Raw genomic sequence first — 20,965 nt, forward strand, 5'->3', positions numbered from 1 at the left:
TCTATCAGGGTGTGGCTCTTAGCTTTCACGCACCTTGTACTTTCCCCATTAAAATAATGGTCAGGGATTTCCCTGGTGGTCCAGTGGCTAAGACTCTGTGCTCCCAATGCAGGGGGAGCTGTGATCAATCCCTGGTCAGGGAACTAGATCCCACATGTCACAGCTAACGTGCCACCTGCTGCAACTAAGACCCAGTACAGCCAAATAAATAAAATAATGGTCATCCTGTTTTTACATACTATAAGTTAATTATAAATTTTGCTTTTTACATCCTGTTTTTACATACTATAAGTTAATTATAAATTTTGCTTTTTATATCCTGTTTTTACATACTATAAGTTAATTATAAATTTTGCTTATCTGTCTTCCTGTGGGACTAAAAATGTGTTGCTTCTGGGCATCATGGCTCTGTTTGAGTCCTTCCTTATGTGTTTGTTGAATGAATAATTGTACTAGCAACTATAAACTACAAGCAGATTAGCAGAGCTGTATCTAAGTAGCCAGGATGCCTGTGGCTTTGGAGTTGACTCCTGGGGCACTTGCTGGGGAGCCCTGGTTCATGGTAGTGAAGATCTAGTCATATACTAGAATCATATACTAGAAGGCCAGCCCACTGCTGACTCCAGGGCCGATTGCTAGCACGTCTAAGTGTCTGTGAGAAAATAATTATGGTTGACTTTTTGTATTTATTTGTGTACCATTACTTATGGAAGTTCATTTATTTTTAAAATTTATTTTGCTTTGGGACTTACCTGGTAGTCCCGTGGCTAAGCTCCATGCTCCCAATGCAGGGGACCCGAGTTCAATCGCTGGTCAGGGAACTAGATTCACATGCTGCAACTAAAGAGTTCACGTGCCACAATTAAAAAAAACCAAAACTCCAATACTTTGGCCACCAAATGTGAAAAGCTGACTCATTGGAAAAGACCCTGATGCTGGGAAAGATTGAAGGCAGGAGGAGACGGGGACGACAGAGGTTGAGATGGTTGGATGGCATCACCGACTCGATAGACATGAGTTTGAGGAAGCTCTGGGAGATGGTGATGGATAGGGAAGCCTGGCATGCTGCAGTCCATGGGGTTGCAAAGAGGCAGACACAACTGAGTGACTAAACAACAACCAACAACAATTAAAAAAAAAAGATCCCACAACAAAGATGGAAGATCCTACATGCCACAGCTAAGACGGACGCAGCCAAATAAATAAAAAAAGAAATTAAAATAAACATTAAAAAATTATTTTCCTTTTTGGTTAGTAGCAGAAAGTGTTATTTTTATGAACCTGTACTTTTGAACCCAACTCTAAGAGAGAAAAAGGGGAGGGTCTCTGGGCATAGCAGGGCAGAGTGCATAGAACTTCCGAAACTGGTCCCCCTTCCCTTTCGTGTGGAAGAGACCCTCAGACTTCAAATGAGCACAATTTGAAAATCACTGATTTGGATTAAGGAATAAAGTGAACACAGGGGAATAAATCTTTTCCTGGTATTTTAAGTAGAAACCCTTTGGCAACCAGGTTATATATTTACAAAGCCTTTCATATGACTCAAAACTCTAACTCCAAGTCAGTTTTTACAGCTTAAAAATTGGTATTGAAATAGTTACTTAGGTTTAATTTTAGAAAACTCAGGTCAATCAATATGTATGACTTTTAAGTTTAATCCTTCCTTTGGGGATCATGAAGCTCCTTCCGGCTCCAGTGCTCTTTGATTTTCTGATTGTGAAGGGCAAGGTGGGAAAGAAATAAACAAGGTGACTAGGTTTCAAGGGCTAGCTTTCTTGGCATGAATGAGTAATTGGAAAGCCAGCATAATCAAAGTAATTTCATCCATCATGTACGGAAAGGGAAATAGAATTCAGGTTATTAAGGTTGCATGAAACTGCTTTTTGAATGTATGTACATATTTCTTCCTAGGGGCTAGATAACGTTTCCCATTTTTATTTCTAAAAGGAGTTATGGAAAAAGACAACTGAAAATAAAACAGAGCTGCGGTCTCAGAGCAAAACTAGAATAATTCATTAAGGAAAAGAAAAGGGTTTTCTGTTTCTCTTTTAGAAGAACAAGCTCACAAACCAGAATACCTGTTTCTAGTCCCCAAAGGTCCCCTAGGTCATTAGTCAGCAATGTCATTTGTGACTCCTGCCCCGGATGCGAGCCGGTCCTGAGTGGCAAACAAGAACCTTAGTTCTTAGTTCCTCAGACCCTTGGTCTGGAGGGAAAAATCACATAACTGACATACGCGTTTCATAGTTGCCTAGGTGTATGAGCTTTTGGAGTTTGAGGAAACTGAGGAAAAGAAAACTATCCCAGGTGAGAGAGATGGAGAAGGAGCTGCAGAAGGCCAGTTCCAGAGAGCAGAGGAGAGATTGCTAACTGTTAGTAGAAGCACAAGAAGGGGTGTTCCTGAAAAAGAACGAGCAGATGAAGGCTACATATCGACACTCATTGTCACAGAGGTGACCCATGGCATAGATTAAAAAAAGAAAACCTGGTTTGACTTTCACTAATCCATGGGAAGTTGGACTTAAGCTATATTCAAAGCTTTGTTCATCTCATTCTCTTTAAAAATCATAAAACGGCGAATTTTTTTCCCCATTGGCACAAAAGCCCAAAATTGTAGAAATTTTATTTCTTTCATTCACAGCTGTGTCTCTAGTACCTAAGGCAGTTGTAGTTGCTCGATAAAAAATTCTCAAATAAACAAATGAATGAATAAAAGGAACTTTGACCCTGGTAATTTCCCCTCTTTTAACTTTTCTTCCTTTTCTCCTTCTTAAAAAAGGAGATTAGGATCAGTAAATTACATTCTAGGAACCATGATGGATGCATTCTGGGGTAATTTGGGTGGAGTGGATGGGGAGAGTATGGTTGTCTTTTCCCAGCATTAAATGGGCTTGCATTGTTGAGCCTTCAGTGTTCTGCTTCATCCACTATTATTTGTACTTGCCACTCTCTGGTACCAGCTTGTCTAATTACAGCAGCCTCCCTACTTTTTTCCTACTTACTATTTCAAATTTGCTTTTTCTCAAAATCTAGGAAGAACTGAAGATTTTCTAAAGAACATGTCACTAAATTTGTTAAATCATCAATTTCCATTTTATATACATTTTGAGCTCATGGCCATGGACAAAAAGTTTCCCTTTTTAAATTAATAAAGAAAAATAAAAAGAGGGAAAAAGAAAACCATAGAGGTCATTTTGCTGCTGCTGCTGCTAAGTCGCTTTAGTCAATGCGACCCCATAGATGGCAGCCCACCAGGCTCCCCGTCCCTGGGATTCTCCAGGCAAGAACACTGGAGTGGGTTGCCATTTCCTTCTCCAATGCATGAAAGTGAAAAATGAAAGTGAAGTCGCTCAGTCGTGTCCGACTCTTAGCGACCCCATGGACTGCAGCCCACCAGGCTCCTCCATCCATGGGATTTTCCAGGCAAGAGTACTGGAGTGGGGTGCCATTGCCTTCTCCCAGAGGTCATTTTACATACATGTAATTCTATGTACGAGTGTCCATTCTTCTCCTTGCATAACCACCTGAGATTAGTTCTGGTAGCATCCTTCAAAGCCCAAATGCACGGATTCCATGAAGTCTTTCCAGTTATTCTCATTTTAATTTTCCTTTTTTGAACAGCTATGACATTAATTTATTACTTAATCATGAATTATGGCATACAATCCCCTAATTGATGTTTGTGGATTTTTTTCCCCAGCTATATTTTGATTTCCTTGAGAACAGAATCCTGGCTCATGTATTGTTAAAATATCTATCTCCCTTGGCTCCCCAAACAATGTTCTGTGTATAGAGGGTACATGTGGATTTGCCAATTTGTTCATCACACTAAATGCCCAGGGAGAGCTTCTACAAAATTTATACCAAGCCAGGAAAGGACAGTCTAGATTTTCTGGCTGCCAAAAACCAGTGTGTACCCTGGTTACCACAGCTTCCTGTCTATGGTGGTAGTGGTTTAGTCGTTAAGTTGTATCCGACTCTTTGGGACTCCATGGACTGTAGCCCAATAGGCTCCTCTGTTCATGGGATTTCCCAAGCAAGAATACTGCAGTGGGTTGCCATTTCCTTCTCCATCCTAAGCCTTTAAGTCTTTCAGTTTGTTCCTGATGAGAAAGGAGAGTAGGGAAGACTTTTTTCCCCTTGACAGAGGCAGAAAGCATATGCGGAATCATTTGACCATCCAGCTTGGAGGTAAACATTTGGTCCCAGGAGATTTTCAAGTTCTAGTGACTTAGCATAAAAAAACCACATCTCTGGTATTTAATAATACAAGGACATCTATTGCTGTTATTTAATCATTGCTATTATAGTTATATATTTTGCATCTGTTTCCTGGGGCTCCAGTGAACCTTGGACATCTTAATTACATATAATGTCACTCTCCCTAACCAGTTTCATTCCACAGGGTAACTAAACTCTATGTAATGAGACTGTCTCTGGCTTCTACATGTTTCTTGTTTCATCCTCATATTATATCTGGGCTTGCAAAGGCAGAAAACTTAAACAGCACCAAAGAGAGTCTTGGTATTATTTCTAAAGACTGACAAGCTTTTTTTGAAATTCTATTTTTCCAGCAAGAGTTTCAGTTTCCCTTTGACTTTATTACCCTGAGGGCACATGCATGATAATAGAAAGATGATGTAGCCAAAATATAATTGTGTTTGAAACTTTTTAGCTTAGTTCCTCACTTTTCTAAACTGTAAACCTCAAAATTACAAAAAAAATCATGAATTTAACTTCTCTTGTTAATTTTTTCTTTTCTGTTCAGCTATAAGATTAAAGTCTAATGTAGAACATTTGGGATTTTCTTTTCATTGAATTTGGACTACCGTATTTATGGGGAAATTGTCTTTTATTAATTTGGTGTAAGACACACTGAAAACAATAGACTATTAAAGCTATAGGAGGTTTTGGCTGCATGTCAGTGTTACCCAGAGAGATTTCAAAAAATACGGAGATTCTATCCCACTAGATCTGTGGTGGGGCCCAGAAGTCTGGAATTCTAATATAACTGGTCTGCCTATAGTTTGGAAAGACTGGTTTAGATTTTATTTTGTGGGATTCCAAAAATCAGAACAAAATACTGATCAGAAAGAACCAGGTTTTTTCACCCCGGGTCTAAGCTACCTCTTGGTTTTAGCATCAACACTTTGGGGGCTTGCATTAATGACATAAAACAAATAACATGCACTCTGAGTGAACAAAAGCACTCCTGTCTGACTATTGTTAAAAACTATCACAGCTCCCGAAGATGTTTTTTATATACAACCATAGGGTAGGTAGCCATTAGACTAGGAGAATCATATTCAGATTTTCTTCTTGTTTTTCAACAAAAGTAGTCAATTCATTCTAGATAAAGCATACTTGGTTTTGCCAATGAGGTACGTGTGAATTGTTCAGGTTTTTCAAAAACCTTGATATTTTAATAAATGTTCCAAGGGCTCTGGAAAGGACACCTTGCAGAGACTGATTTTTCTCAGAATAGCTGAGCTTCCCAGGTAACTGTGGGCCACTCAAGCCAGCCACCACCTCATTCCTGCTCCTTTATGTTTCTGTGCCTGGCATATTTCTGGGAACATAGCTGCTCCTCAAGAAATGACATCTAAAGAATAAATGGATCAGGCCATAAGTCTCCTCTTATTGTTATTGTATATTATGAATGTCTCTGCCTTTTAGACTTTAGCAAGTATAATTTAACTTTTTTTAACAATGGCTTATACCATGCTGAGCTCCAGTGCCCTCCAGGATCTGTTGTAGTATGTGGAATGTTTTTATTCTGCACTAAATGATCCTAAACTGCTGTGATTTTTACTTCTTTTGTTTGCTTTCTATAGTTATTTCCCCCATGTTTCCATTCTTGCTGTTAAGCCATCAGCCGTCACTTGTTACTGTTATCGATGTGTCTCTTCCAGTCTTCTTTTAATTTTCTGGTCTTATTGGGCTGCTTATTTGGGGACCATATCACCAAGCCTGTTAGAATTTCCAAATAAGAAAAGTAGGCCTCGAGTAAGAACCCTAGGAAATCCTTTCTGATAAAGCTAGCTAATGAGGGTGGGTTCTATGGTGTAGATGGTGGCTATAAGAGGTCTTTTTTTGTGTGCCTGGGTTCTCAGCTGTTTTCCAATAAAGCAAGTGCCAAGTAAATAAATAGGCATTATGTCTTTAAAGGAGAGTGAGATTCCCTCTCCTCGGTACTCCTAACGGCCTATATGGGAAAGTAATCTAAAGAGGAGTGGATATATGGTTATGTATAGCTGATTCTGTTTGTCGTACATCTGAAACTAACACATCATTGTAAATCTACTATACTCCAATGCAAATTAAAAAATAATAAAGAGAAGTGAAGTTCCCTTTGTCTACATTTCGACTTCTTGTACTTGTTGGCAATTAGAGATGGTCCACAAGCGTATATGTCTCCATGTCTCTCCTTTCAGAAAGGAATTAGCTTGAACCTGACAGAGCAGTTCAGGGCAGTTGGAAATTGAGATCCAGTCTCTTCAGGCTGGAGGAGGTGGGAAGGACTGGCTTCTTTACATTCAAGCCTTTATGAGCCAGAATGGAAGGGAGGGGAGAATTCCTAACCCTGTGCAGGAAGCCCGACCGACAGGTATTTTACTCATTTTACAGATGAGGAGAGTAAGAAGCTGGCCATAGAGTGGCCACTGGACTCAGATTTAAACCTCTGCTTACATTAAATTTCATTCATACTGTTTCCTCTTGGGTGTCCTCAGGCCTCCTCTTGTACGGTGGCTTTCAAGACTGCTGAGCATGGCCATTACGATCTTTCCCCTTTCCTGTTTTTTTTCTTTCAGGAAAAGCTGTTTCTCCTCCTTCTCCTCCTCCATCCCTGGCCCCTCCTTCTGAGTCTCATGGCCAGCTCCCCGTCCCCTTCCTGTCATCTGAACATCAATGCATCTGAGAGCTTCATCTTTAGTCTTCTTCTTTCCTTTCTCCTTACATGTGCCCTGGTGATCACAATCTAACCATGGCCCTGCCTGATTTGATTTGTTTCTTAAAAATGATGATGACAGCAACATAGAACAAGACCCCCTGGAGCAGTCACGTGAGTATGTGGAGTCCCTGAGAGACCTGCAGGCAGCTTCCTCTGGCCCCTTCCACCTGCCTGCTCCCAGCCTCCATGTTCGTTGGTCACCATGGTTACTCTGCCTCCTTGGGCTCCAGACTTTGGCTCCCACCCTTCAGATGTAGTCTATTTACCGGGCTTAACCCCTGACTTTCCTTTGGCATTAGGGCCTTTTATACAACTGAATTCTAGACCTGGCTGCCTGAATGCCCTATAGCAAGCTATAGAAAGCTCAACATGTTCAAAATAAAACTCGTTGCCTACCATCCCAGTTAGCAACTTCTGAGTTATTCTTTCACTCACATCAGCTCATACTCTACTTCCTTTCAGGTCTTTCTTCTGAGTATATTACTTATTTGCCTCCTGATATCTATATCTGTATTTTTTTCATATTGCTACACAAAATTGCCACATGTTTAGAAGATTAAGACAATAAAGACAACACACATTTATTATCTCATAGTTTATATAGGTCAGGATTTCATCTTGCTGCCTCCTATCTCCTAGAGGCTCCTCCAGATCCTCACCATGTGATCCTTTCATAGGCCTGCTCAGAATAGAGTGGCTTGTTTCCCCAAGGCCAGCAAGTGGATATCCCTGATGGTTCCAGTCTCTGACCTCTAAATGCTCTTTTGAGGGCTCACCTGGTTAGATTGGTTCCCTGCAGGATAGTGTCTCCTTTGATTGACTCACAGTCAACTGATTAGGGACTTCAATCACATCTGTACAATTCTTTCACCTTTGGCATATCACAAAAGTGATACCCATCATATTTTTAGTCCTCTCTCACACTCAAGGGAAGGGGGTTTCATGGGTACCTTTGGGTAGGAATCTTGGGGCCATCTCAGTAGTCTGTCTGCTACAATATCTCATGGCCTCCTGCCTGAAAATTAGAGCCTCTTCCAAATAGACCTTCCTGACTCTTTTTATTCTAGTCTTGTTGTTTTTTAGTCACTCAGTCATGTCTGACTCGTTGCGACCTCGTGGACTGCAGCATGCCAGGCTTCCCTGTCCTTCCCTATCTCTTGGAGTTTGCTCAAACTCATGTCCATTGAGTTGGTGATGTCATCCAACCATCTCATCCTCTGTCACCCTCTTCTCCTCCTGCCCCCAGTCTTTCCCAGCATCAAGGTATTTTCCAATGAGTTGGCTCTTTACATTAGGTGGCCAAAGTATTGTAGTTTCAGCTAGCATCAACACCACCTTCTACACTATTAACACAGTCATCTTTCCGCTGGGTAAATATGATCAAATAATTATCCAGCTCAGGTCTTCAAAGGTTTGCCAAAAAAAAAAAAAAAAAAAAAATCCCACAAAACCCAAGAGAGGATAAAACAGATTCTTTCATGTAGCATATGAAACTCTGTGATCAAACCCTTCCTCCTTTCCAGGCTCATCTCTTGCTTCTTTCCTCCTAACACCAAATATTGCACTTCAGCAAGCAAGCATTTATTTTTTTTCATCACACTGTACTTTTTTCATTCCTCTAAGCCTTTGAATTGTTTGTTCCTTTACTTTCCTGAGATTCCATCCTCCAATGTACACAATGATGGTCTGACTAATGGAGTACAGCACATCTTTCAAATCTGATCTCCTCAGTGACCTTTTCAGATCCAGCTGCCCTTCCTGGGCTCTGCGGCTCAGGGCTCCATTCCTCCACATCTCCACTGGTGTTATCCTCACTAGAGCCCAAGTAGGAGTCACACTTGTCAAGATGTATCTGTGATCTGCTGGGAGAAACCCCATAGAAATGTGCTGCCATTAAGGCTAAGGAAACTTTTGGGAAAAGAAGTCACACTCTGTCCTTTCTCAAGATTCAGGCAGGTCTGGTGATGTCTGCACAGCCAGAGAGGTAGCCTGGCTCAAGGCCTTCCAGCGAGGTCAAGGAGCCTCTTGGAGGCTTGGATTTGTCTCCTGGCCAAACTCATGCTGGCTTTATTCTGATGGAATGAACTCTACAGGTCTGCAAATGCTACTTCACTAAGTTCTGTAAAATTTCTTTAGGGTCTATGACATGCTGCTGCTAAGTCACTTCAGTCGTGCCCGACTCTGTGTGACCCCATAGACGGCAGCCACCAGGCTCCCCCATCCCTGGGATTCTCCAGGCAAGAACACTGGAGTGGGTTGCCATTTCCTTCTCCAATGCATGAAAGTGAAAAGTGAAAGTGAAGTCGCTCAGTCGTGTCCAGTGACCCCATGGACTGCAGCCTACCAGGCTCCTCCATCCATGGGATTTTCCAGGCAAGAGTACTGGAGTGGGGTGCCATTGCCTTCTCCGACAGTCTATGACATGGTGAAACACAAACAGGAGTGGGTTGTATCTTCTTAATCTGCAAGACTATAGGCCAGCCTTGACCAAGGAGACTTTGGACAAGGGAAAAATGGCAAAGGTAATAACAATATGGAGGAGCAGTGTGCTCTGCTTTGGTCACAGAAGTAGCTCTGGCAGAGCGGCAGGGGACACCTTTGTTCCACTGGGGGAGTGGCAAAAACAGCTGTGTCTGATAGGAGAGGAAATGTTCAGAGGCTCAGTGTGGGGAGTCTCAGTGATGAAGCAGACAGATGGTCAAACCAGCAGAAATTTTGTTACATATCCACTCTTGTTTTGAACCATGATTGTTATCACATTTTTTTCTCTTCACTAGACAGTATTTGTTTTTGAGGATAGACACTGAATTCCCACTGCTCGACGTATCTGAAATTTAACATGCGATGAATGAATGAATGAAAAAATGAATGACTCTTTTCATTCCATGGATCTAATCTCTTTTCACTCTTAGGAATGCTGTATGTGTAGAACTTTGAAAACAGATTGGGCATGGGTATTTGGTCTCAGGCGAAAGCCTTTGGGAGGTCTACTTTGATTGTCTATTGCAAACATTAAAAAATTGTCCTACAGAAGTATGTGTTCATGGGTTTCTGATATAAAATAATAATTTTATTATTGGAAATAGTAATAATAATCTTTTATTATCTGTTTCAGAGATATGTAGCCTCACTTGTCTGGCAGCTTATCCAAGAAGACTTCCTCTTCTCTGGTTCCCTGTGGAGTGCATATAAAGCCATTGGAGAGAGAAGAGTGGACAAATGTGGTGAGTAGTTTCAAAGTGGCTCTAGTTGATTTGAAAACTACCAGCACAGATGACCTCCAGGGCCCCCTTTCTGCTTCATATGTCCCTGGCAGCTGTATCAAATTGATCCTGTTTGACCGTGAAACATGGAGTACTTGAAATCACCAGCCTCTTCCATTCCTACCCAGGGGGAGAAAAAACAGAAAGGAAAAAGATTTCTCTTATTGGACTCAAAGTTTGGCAAGATTACAGATATGATCAGGAGCTCAGGACTGGATGTACAGAGACATTAGTCAGCTAAATTGTACATGATCGAATGGCTGGTTCCAATGTAATTCCATTAACCTCATTTTTTTTTTTTTTGGTAAAAACAATTAAAAAATTCAAATGCTGTATTCATAAATTGCATTTGGGACTTAATGGTGGTATTTTTTCCCCAACTGAAATGCCTCTGTGAGTTGCCCTCTAATTCCCATTTATTTTTCCTTTATGCTTGAGCCTAATTCTCATGTGGGTCAGAATAAAAGCACTCTGTGCAATCTTTTAACTTTTAAGTTTGCCATCCATAGAGGTCTTGGGGTCCCGACAGACTGCCACTCTTTTGACTGCTAATGTTAAAAAAAAAAGCTCTCAGGAAACGTGGCAAAATGGCTAATATTTGAATAGCTGTTCTTTTACATTATATATGTATATTTCAGTTATAGTCATCTTACTATTGATAAATAGCCTATTTATTTTTTGATCTTGAATCTTTTAGTGATTGCTATTGATAAATAGCCTATTTATTTTTTGATCTTGAATCTTTTAGTGATTGCTATTGATAAATAGCCTATTTATTTTTTGATCTTGAATGGAATCTTCAAGTGGTTGGTTGAAGCAAATAATCATATTTATTATGTGTGTTTGTATGAAAATAGCATTTTATAAATCAGGTGAGCTAGATACAAAAACACAGAAATTTACTTACAAAGAACAAGATGCAGAAGATGCAGTTGGGGATTTGAAGGTAGAATCATTTGCCCCTTATTCTCCTGCAGAGTCAACAAATAAAGCGTCTCTTTTTTTTTTTTTTTGGTCAATCAAGTTATTAGAACTCTCCATATTTAAGAACAATGTTTTTATTTATTTATTTACCATATTTCTTTGTCAGAAGAACTGAGTTGGTTGTGGATGTTTGTTAGATTCTTGTTGATTTTCTTTCAGGAATAGGTACTGATAGTTGCTCTTGCGTGGAATTGTTCCTTGTCAACCTGGATTGGTTGAATCCTTTTGGCTCAACCAGGGAAACTTTCCAGAAATTAGGTCCATCCAGGGTAAACATCCTAGTGGTAAAGAACCTGCCTGCCAGTGCAAGAGACGTAGGCTAGACCCCTGCGTCGAGATGATCTCCTGGAGGGAGGGCATGGCAACCCACTCAAGTATTCTTGCCTGGAGAATCCCATGGATGGAGGAGCCTGGAGGGCTAAAGTCCATAGGGTCAGAAAGAGTCAGACATGACTGAAGCGACTCAGCACTCATGCAAATACACACACACACACACACACATTCCTAGCTTTGTGATAGTGTCATATACCTTAAGTAACTTAGCACACACAAGGGTAAATATCATGGGAAATGACCAAAAAGAAATAGCAGATAAAGCCTAAATGATTAAGACTAACATTTGTTTTGAATTATATTTCTATAAAGGAATAGTCCAGTGACTAAGTGTTTGTTTAGAATTCATAGCATGCCAGGTACTAAGGGTACACATGACTTCCTCAGGAATCCAAAATATGGTGATATTTACATCTCACAAGGCTATTTACCATGTGCGATATGGCACATATGTGACATACATACATCAATGAAAAGAATATTGTCCTTGGAATTAAACAGTAATTTCAAATTTTGACTTGGCTACTTATTTTGAGTTACCTTTGTTAAGTCATTCAATCAACAAGAGACACGTTTTCCATCTGAATTATATCCGGAGGACAATATATACCTTCCTGGTTGTTATAAGTGTTAGAGATAATGTATATGCTTCACAGGTGGCACGGTGGTAAAGAATCTGCCAACCAAAGTGGGAGACACAAGAGATGTCGGTTTGATCCTTGGGTCGGGAAGATCCCCTGGAGTAGGAAAATACAACCCACTGCAGTATTCTTGCCTGGAAAATTCCATGGACAGAGGAACCTGGTGGGCTACAGTCCATGGGATCACAATGAGTCAGACACAACTGCTCACACATGAGCACACATGTACAGTGCACCGCCTAGGGCCTGACCTTAATGACTGAAGATAACATAAAAATACATTTGAAGTGGAGTTCTGCAATTTCAAACAGGCAGAGAACACAGATGGATATTGTCTATGATTGCTGGTATTGTCAGACCCCTTCTTTCAATCACACATCTGTGATGAAAATTGTCAGCAACAGCATTCTTACAAAAGGAGTCACACCCTAGAAGCTGGAGAAGTCCTTGTTAGACTCCATGTCTTAAAAGACTAGTTGTGGCTCCTCGAGGTGGCAAACATTAACTTACTTTTTTTGTTTGTTTGTTTTCTGAGAATGTGTGCTCCGTACAACTGCAAGTCTCTGCACACCTGCCTTGCTGGGGAGAAAGCAAGAAGGCTGTTCTCTGGGAGGGTGGGCTGTCTGAGTCTCACCAAAGGCATGCCTTCCTTGGGAAAGAGCAGAGGACATTTCGTTTCCCCAATCCTTTTTGTCAACACAGTGGGAGTTATCTGAATTTCATTTGGGTATTAAGTGCTGTGTGAGTTGAGTTTCTCTCTGTTAGAGGAGCTGCTGTTATTGGATTAAAACCACAGTTGTTGGGAAGCACTGAAGACTCCATGGGGGATTTCTCTATCAAACAGCAGTGTCAGAGTTTTGGGTTTTCTCTTTTCTAGTAACCCCACTCACCAGAGATTCCTGTTTTGGAGGTAACAGTATCACTTAGCTGGAGACCAAGGGGACAATGCAGAATTTCTTTCTTATTACCAAGGTGCCAGAACAATCAGCTTGGAAATTATCCAAAGCTTGATTTGACTCTCAGCTGAGGGGTGGGACTACCTATTAGGGGACATGGAATTCAGCTGGAGGGGAAAATTTCCTAAGTAAGCGACGACCTCCAGGTAAAGTCACACATTCTTATGTTGGGTAAAAAGGCCACCTTATGAATATTAACTCATTCCCAGATTCAACTGTGGTTTACGGTCACTGTGGATTTTATCCTTCGAGACAGCCCCTGGCAGCCTTGGCATTTACCAGAGTGACGTTCTCCTTTAGGTAAATGCTGGAGGCCAGTGCCAGAACCATTGGGATGTGCAGGGTGACAGCCGCCTGCCCACTGAACTGAGAAACCAAAAGCCTGGGTTCTAACCCCGAACCCCGTCTGCCAGTGCACAGCCAACAAATCTATCCAGTAAGGAGAAATACATTCAGATACCTTGAAAGTTTAGCATCTGCTTCTCGTTGGCTCCTGCTGCTTCAGAAAAACATTCGGAAGTTTCTATTGGATTTAGAAGAGATGGAGATGGCGTATTTTCCACATCTCCAGAAGCCTACACCCCACTTGGGGAGCTTCATTTACATGCACATCGGATGCCGTCTGACTGCTTCGGACTGCACCTTTGAGCAGATCCGATGGGATCCCCACACGCATGTCAATGAAGCTCCCTTAGCCCGAGCCTTGCTCCAAAGAGGCAAAGAGCAAGCTTTTCTTGAAACTTGTTACCGCGACAATCTCAAACCAGACACCACAATAAGGATTTTTTTTTCCCCTTGATTGTGTGTATGCCAGGAGGACGCCACGTAACTTGGTTTTCCAGACCGAGGTAATTTATTTAAACATGGATTATTTGAAAAACGGGAAGGGATACAGGGCTTGATTTTAATCCCTGCTAACATAGAGAAAAGAATGCTCGTGTCACAACTCAGTGAGTGTAAAAATTAAAAAAGGCTGAGACTATTGTTTGAAAACAGGCAAAATAATTAAAATTATTGTGGAATAATCACATATCACACAACAGCCTCTCACTCTTCTGAGCAACAATCCAAAACGGCTCCTCCAAAGCGGGCCCAAGGGCAGAGGTTCCGTATATCATTCAAAGACCATCTGTCGTGCAATTCCTGTAGCGCCTTTGCACTATTCTGAGGGCAGGCTGAAATTTAGTCCTGGCAGTTCTCTCTCCATTTGCTAACAAACAGCAGTGATGGCAGATAAATATGGCAAACAATAGGCGTTTGAAATGAACTGGAAAGGGATGGGGAGTTTTGGATCCAGCACCAAAATCAGAAGTTCTGGGTCCTGTGCTGGGCTCCGGAGACCCCCACGGCCGGATCCTGCCATGTGGCAGCGCCGACAGACATCTGTGGGCTGAGCGAGGCTTCCGCGCGTCCAGCCAACCTGCTCAGGGCCTGATTTAAATGCAGTTCTTTTTCTTAAAAAAATTAATAATCACAAAGACTCAAAGCTAGGGTTTTTTTTTTTCTTTTTTTTCCTGCTGTTGTTGGTCCAGGAAAGTCAAACATGGCACACGGTCCCCGAAGTCGGCATTTTAGTTTGCAATCTGTTCTTTTATATGGAGGCCATATCACCTTCCTACAACTCCGCTCACTCATGCTTTCTTGTGCGTGCTGTGCCTGCTAAGCTGCTTCAGTGGTGCCTGACTCTTTGCGACCCTATGGGCCAACAGGCTCTTCTGTCCATGGGATTTCCCAGGCAATAATATTGGAGTGCATTGCCATGCCCTCTCCAGGGGATCTTCCTGACCCAGGGATAGAACCCATGTCTTCTGTGGCTCCTGCATTGCAGGGAGATTCTTTACCACTGAGCCACCGGGTAAGCGCCTATGTGTTCTTGTATCCTGTCTCATTCTGTGGTTTTACTTAGCTAGTTGGAGCATAATCTTGATCATTATGCACTATGTGGTGTCTACATTTTTTTCAGTAGTATCAATTTGAGATTTGTTTGATGTTGAATCAGGAAGGTCCAGATATTACATCAATCTTCAATAATTACAGTTTTAAATCACAAATTAATAGTACCTGAGAAACTCTAGATCAAGGCTCTGGGTTTGAATGTTCAGAGCAAGCTAGAATTCTGACCCAAATCCTCTTTGAAAATCATTTGTTGGTCACTTTTCTGTGACTGTATCTATATACACATAGACTCACAGGCTCACATACCTCGCTCTTCACACCCTATTTCTACCTGCTTTCCAATCCCCAACAACTGAATCTCTGTCTGTATGTCTCTCTCTCACACACATATACACGAAATTCATTAGACAGAAGTTTCTGGAAAACTTCACAGCAGTTTTAAGAAAGGATCACTTATTGAGTGGAACAGTGTTATTTGCAATATGTACAGAATATTTAACAATTTTAATTTTTAATGGGAGTAACAAAATGCTGTTCCAGCTAATCTTATAAAATCAGCATGTCATGCCACAGAAGACTGTTGTCTGCACTGATAAAGAACCCACGTGGATCCTAAGTAGCAAGGAAGCCCTAGACATGTGAAGTGGACTCTGGAGAGGCATTGCATTTGTATGGTCTGCGGTTCAGGTCACTAATAGGAGCTGCAGCAGGTGGGTGTGATGTTCAGAGACAAATCTAGTTTCTCTATTACTGAAATTATTAAAAGGCAAGGAGCTGATATGGAGAGCTCTTCATGCACTGTCCCTGACTTGGGTTCTCTCAGTTGTGTCACAATGGTGTGCTCAGATCCAGTGCTAAAGCCCTAATGACACTTGGGTTGTAGTTCAAGCAGGTTTTTAATGTCCACTACTACTTTGCAGTGAGCATAGTTTCAAACCCAACAAAAAAAATTCCATTTGGAAGCCTAGGATCTTAGAGCTGTAAGGAACTTTAGGGAATTATTTACTTTATAGATTTGGCCAAATGGAATTTAGAAAAGTTAACATGATTTTCCCAAAGTCATTCAATGAGTAACAGAGACCATATTTGGGTCTTTCTGACTTTTCAGCCTAGGTCAGTGCTTTTTATCATACCACACTGTCCCTTTAGAGTCTTGGTAGCATAGGTGCCTGAATCATATGGTGCTTGGTGAGATAAACTGGTGTACGAGTGGAATTTGTGCAATCGTGGGATTGGAAGACCCTGACCTTTCGACCAATCCATGCCAATGTTATGGTAGGATGGTGGACAACTGAGACATCTCTTCAGTCTTTGTGAACTAATCGCCAGGGACTTTTTCCGTGTCCAGTCCACTGTGTCATTTTTAGTTGGCTCTGTGTGTAACAGATCTGTTTACCTATCTGGCTGTTTGCAAATAGCTGTAATTCAGGTTACCTGACTCATAGAACAGTTTTCTCCCCCTTCTCACCCCAACATTTTTTCTGTGGGTGGGGAAGATCCTGACACTTTTGCCGCCTGTGGTTTCTTCCCTGTGGTGGTGTCACACTTGAGAGCCACTTTTGTCAGGAATTTTGCAAGTCAGTTGTTAAATTGCTGGCAGGTTTGAACTGACCATGGCAGATTGTTTACACCACGGAAATTGGCAAACATGACAAGTCAGGCCCCCCGACCTCCATCCCCAGAGAGCTGGTTGTTCCAACATTTACCAGCACATGATGGCTCCCGTCCTTACCTTCCTATCTTTCCTAAGACCAAAGGGTGAATTTAAAAAAAGCTTAAAACTCAGTACTTCTATAGCTGGAACTGTCCAGTGAGACAAAGGTAAACAATTCTATAGCAAATCTCTACTAACCAAACAGTAGTCTGACAGCATTATTGTTTTCATTACTGGTACCTGTAGCAATGACTTAATTGGAGATACATAGAAATGCTTATTTCTAGATCTTTCTAGAACTGTCTCCCTACTAATATAGATGATATTTCACAATACATATCTATGTACGCTGCCAGAAAGGAATTCATTCAGACTCCTGAATAAATTCACCACATCTCCATTTATCTGTGGATTCTTACCCTCTCCTTTCAGATGAGGAAATGAAGTAATATCCAAACTGAATGTGTCATTAAAATTCAACCAATTAAAAATACACTTATCAAGGGCCTATTAAGGCACGGGACAATAAGATCTCAACTAAATGAATAATATTAGGAAGAGCCCCTGTCCTCTAATTGTTTTTAAATTCAAAACAAATTCATGTACGTCTATATCCTTCATCCTCCATCTGAAGGGCTCCATCCGCAAGCTCCCAGTTACAATGGTCTCCCTCTTCCCTCTTCTTCAAAATCTTCACAATGAACGGGAGAGGAAAGGGTCTGTGCTCTTAGGCCAGAATAGAGGGGATTTAACAGCAGTAGGTGGCAGCTGATCAGTTTACCAGGCAGTCCTAAAGTGGAGATGTTCCTAAAAAGAGAATGGTAGTTTCCATGCTGTCCTGGGAACTGGCTCGGGCTTCCAGGGCAAATGCAGACTTCATCTCTGCCAGGACAAGTCAAACTGGAACGTGTGGTGAAGGCAGATGCTGCTAAAAATCAAGTTCCTCCAGAACCTCCTGGATGGTGGAGTCAAAACAGCGAAGAAAGAGTTTAAAGATCAATGCCAGGCCGACTACTAAGTCACCTAACCTGGTTAATAAATTAGCTGTTCTGTGAAAACCTATGTGCACATCTCTGGATCATATTTCATCTCTTGAGGCTTCCTCTTCTGTCTTCCCATTTGAACATAAGTGACTACAGTGGGCTACCTGAGCACCACTTTTCCTTAAAGAGATCAAATGTGAAATGTCTTTCTGTGTCAAAAACAGTGAAGATCCTAACTGCTGACAGTGTTTTGCACTGGAAAGCATAGAATGGAGCAGAACTGAATTTCAGTTCTAGTCTGTTAGTGCTGAACAAGCCCCATGACACTGGGCCAATAACTGAATCACTTAGAGCCTCCGTGTGAGCTCATCCCTGAATGAGATTAAAATCGCTGGATCTGTATATATTTATATCTGTCATATTGTTATATATATATATGACAGCAGGCTGGTAATTCTTTAATATAATCATTTGGGATTCCCCTCTTCCCATCACCAACATTTCCTTCATATAACTCACTTATTTTTATATCTCCCATACCTCTTTTTAAAAGTCTAAATTGAATTCTTTTTCTTTATAGACATGATTCTTGAAGAGTGGTCTCCAGACCAGCAAGGCCAATATCACTTAGGAATTTGTTAGAAATGCAGTTCTCAGGTCTGACCCTGGATCGGCTGATTCAGAAACTCCTTAGGTGGGGGCCTAGCGATCTGTATTTTGATAAACTTTCCAGGCAATTTTGGTGGACAGTTTTAGGGTGTCAGATTGAGGGGTGAATCTGAGGAGCAGGATAATATGTGTGGGGAGCAGCTGTCAAAATCCCTTTGGTGATCAAAGCCCAAGTTTTCTTTAAACCCAGGCATTGTCTTTCAGTTTGCAAAAAGCATGCCAGGCAGGTACCACCTTGCAAAAGTGAAGAGTCTGAGGTTATTATTGTTGGTTGTAAAAGCAGTAATAATGTGAGTGTATTGCTTTTTACATTTTTGTATTTTTACTTCATTTTCTTATTTGAGGCTTGGAGCTGGAATAGTGATGATGAGAGGCTTTGATACTCTGAGTGGGGGCCTAGCATCCTAAGGCTGATTTCCAGGCAAGGAGGCACGTGGTCCCAGCTCCCAGGCCACAGCCCCTGGAGTGTGCATGTGTGTGCTCATCATGTCCAGCCCTTTGCTACTCCGTGGACTGTAGCCCGCCAGGCTCCTCTGTCCATGGGATTCTCCAGACAAGAATAGTGGAGTGGGTTACCATGCCCTTCTCTAGGAGATCTTCCCAATCCAGGGATGAAATCCACATCTCTTCATCTCCTGCATTGGCAAGCAGATTCTTTACTCCTAGCACCACCAATGGACAAATTACCACCAATGCCACACAGATTCTGCTCCTCTCTCAGATTTGGATCTACACCCTTTTCTGGGGAATTGTGGATCTAGCAGACCAATAATCACATATCTCAACCAATGACAGATACCGCAAGGGAAATAATTTTCACATTTTAAGTCACCCAAGTCCATGACTAAACATGTTACAAGTGTAGATGGAAAAACTCTGGTTTCTGCAGCTCTTGGGTGAGAGGAGCCTGCTGACTGGGAATTACTTAGACCGCGAGTCAGAAGGGGCTGCACAACCGGGTGACATACGGCCCTTGGGCCTCTCACTCCTGTGATTGGCAGGTCACACTCGCTGGTTTTTTGACTAAGGCCTGTCACAGTTGAAAAGACAGCTAGTGAAATGGTTTTCACTTCACTGAGGGCGATGCCACGGGTCAGCCAATGCTGCCATCCCAACAGTGAAAGGCTGCAGTGCCTCTCTGTTAAGGACCCTGCTCAGAGCCGTTTCACACTGCTGTGTGTTGTTGCTGGATGAAATGGTGGCCAGATGGACTAATGGAAAGAAGAGGAAACATTTTAACCTACACATATTTGCTAAAGCTGACAAGACAATGTATTATTTATTAACAGGCTTACAGGGAAGTTAGAATCACAACTGAGCAAACAGAAGAAGGAAGTGTGCCCAAATTAGCTTGCTTTGGACAAGAATTAGAAAATACACAAGAAAACACCACACCCACACCTTGATGGAGTAGGAATTTCTAAGGAAGATCTAGAAAAATCAAGACTGTCTTTGCAGGCATAAATTTGATCTGATTTGACAGTACATTTGGTGGCAAACCTCTGCAGTTTTCCTGGCTTGTATGCATCACACAAGAGCACATATTCATTAATGCAAATGCATATTTAATTGTCCTTAAAATGAAATTATATAGCATTTAGAGATGAATAAATGCATAGCCGTTGGGATTGTTCATGGTGACATCTCTCATTTGTTTCGTGTGTGAGAGAGAGAGGGGTGGGGAGAGAGGGACCTTTTTGTCATCAGTGACAGCCTCCTATGATTTCAGAGAAGGATGTGGATTGTTCTGGCAAACATTTCCATGTTACCATTTGATAGAATTTGAAATGGTAGGGAGGCTGGACCCTCTGTGAATTTTTCTTAAGCAATACCTTCCTTCTCTCTTTCTTTTTTTTCCTGTTTTTCTTTAATAAAAGTTTTTTTTTTTTAATCTTGAATTGGTGCTCAAATTCATCATGGGATATGGTTAGAAAAACATAAAATAACGTCAATCTGATAACATGGGTGAAACATACCTTTAAAGGGATTAAAAAAAATCTAAAACCACATGAATGTACAAATCGAACTTTCACATCTTCATTGAACCCTTTTTCAGAGGGCATGTTGGTTTTTGAGTGTCGTCCTTGGTGTGGCTGTCGAGATCGGGAGATACTGCACAGTTTGTTCATCGAGGGAAGGGTGTTTCCCAGGATGGTTAAAGAGAAAATTGCACTGATGAAAGAATATATTCAGTCAAAATAAAATAATTCTCTGGAAATGAAGATTTCTCCCATTGTCTTGCCTTGTGTGTGTGTATTTTTAAACAAATTTTCAACTCTTTCTTTTATTTTTCTTTTTTGTAACAACTGCCAGAAAAAAAATTTAAACCTTGACTTTGATGTTTTGAACTTTGCGAGTAAGTTGATGTATATACATCATGATTAAAGACCAAACACTGGCTAATACCTACCTGGTAAAAACCAATAGCAAATTAATTAAACAGAGTGCGTTTTATTCTATATAAAAGTTAGTCAGTTATTTCTGCTATTATGACTCTGGTGAAAATAATTAATTTGAAATCCATGGATAGGTTTAAGTTTAATCTCTATTATAGATGACAATAAGGACCCAGGCTCGTTCAGTGAATCTTTTTTCTTTCTTTCTGTTTTTTTATAGTGAGATTTTTTTTTTAAA

General features: G+C 41.2%; 1 long non-coding RNA gene across 3 annotated transcripts in view; it reads left to right on the forward strand.

Annotated features, from left to right (window-relative positions):
- LOC129619917 (uncharacterized) overlaps window positions 1-20,965 on the forward strand; it is a 200,582-nt gene that overhangs the window by 31,523 nt on the left and 148,094 nt on the right. For all 3 annotated transcript variants that reach the window (XR_008698288.1, XR_008698286.1, XR_008698287.1), the window contains exon 2: window positions 10,068-10,176. This is a non-coding gene — a long non-coding RNA (uncharacterized LOC129619917). The remainder of the gene's footprint in view (window positions 1-10,067; window positions 10,177-20,965) is intronic.

The sequence above is a fragment of the Bubalus kerabau genome, chromosome 9 (assembly GCF_029407905.1).
Source record: "Bubalus kerabau isolate K-KA32 ecotype Philippines breed swamp buffalo chromosome 9, PCC_UOA_SB_1v2, whole genome shotgun sequence".
NCBI classification, from domain to species: Eukaryota; Metazoa; Chordata; class Mammalia; order Artiodactyla; family Bovidae; genus Bubalus; species Bubalus kerabau.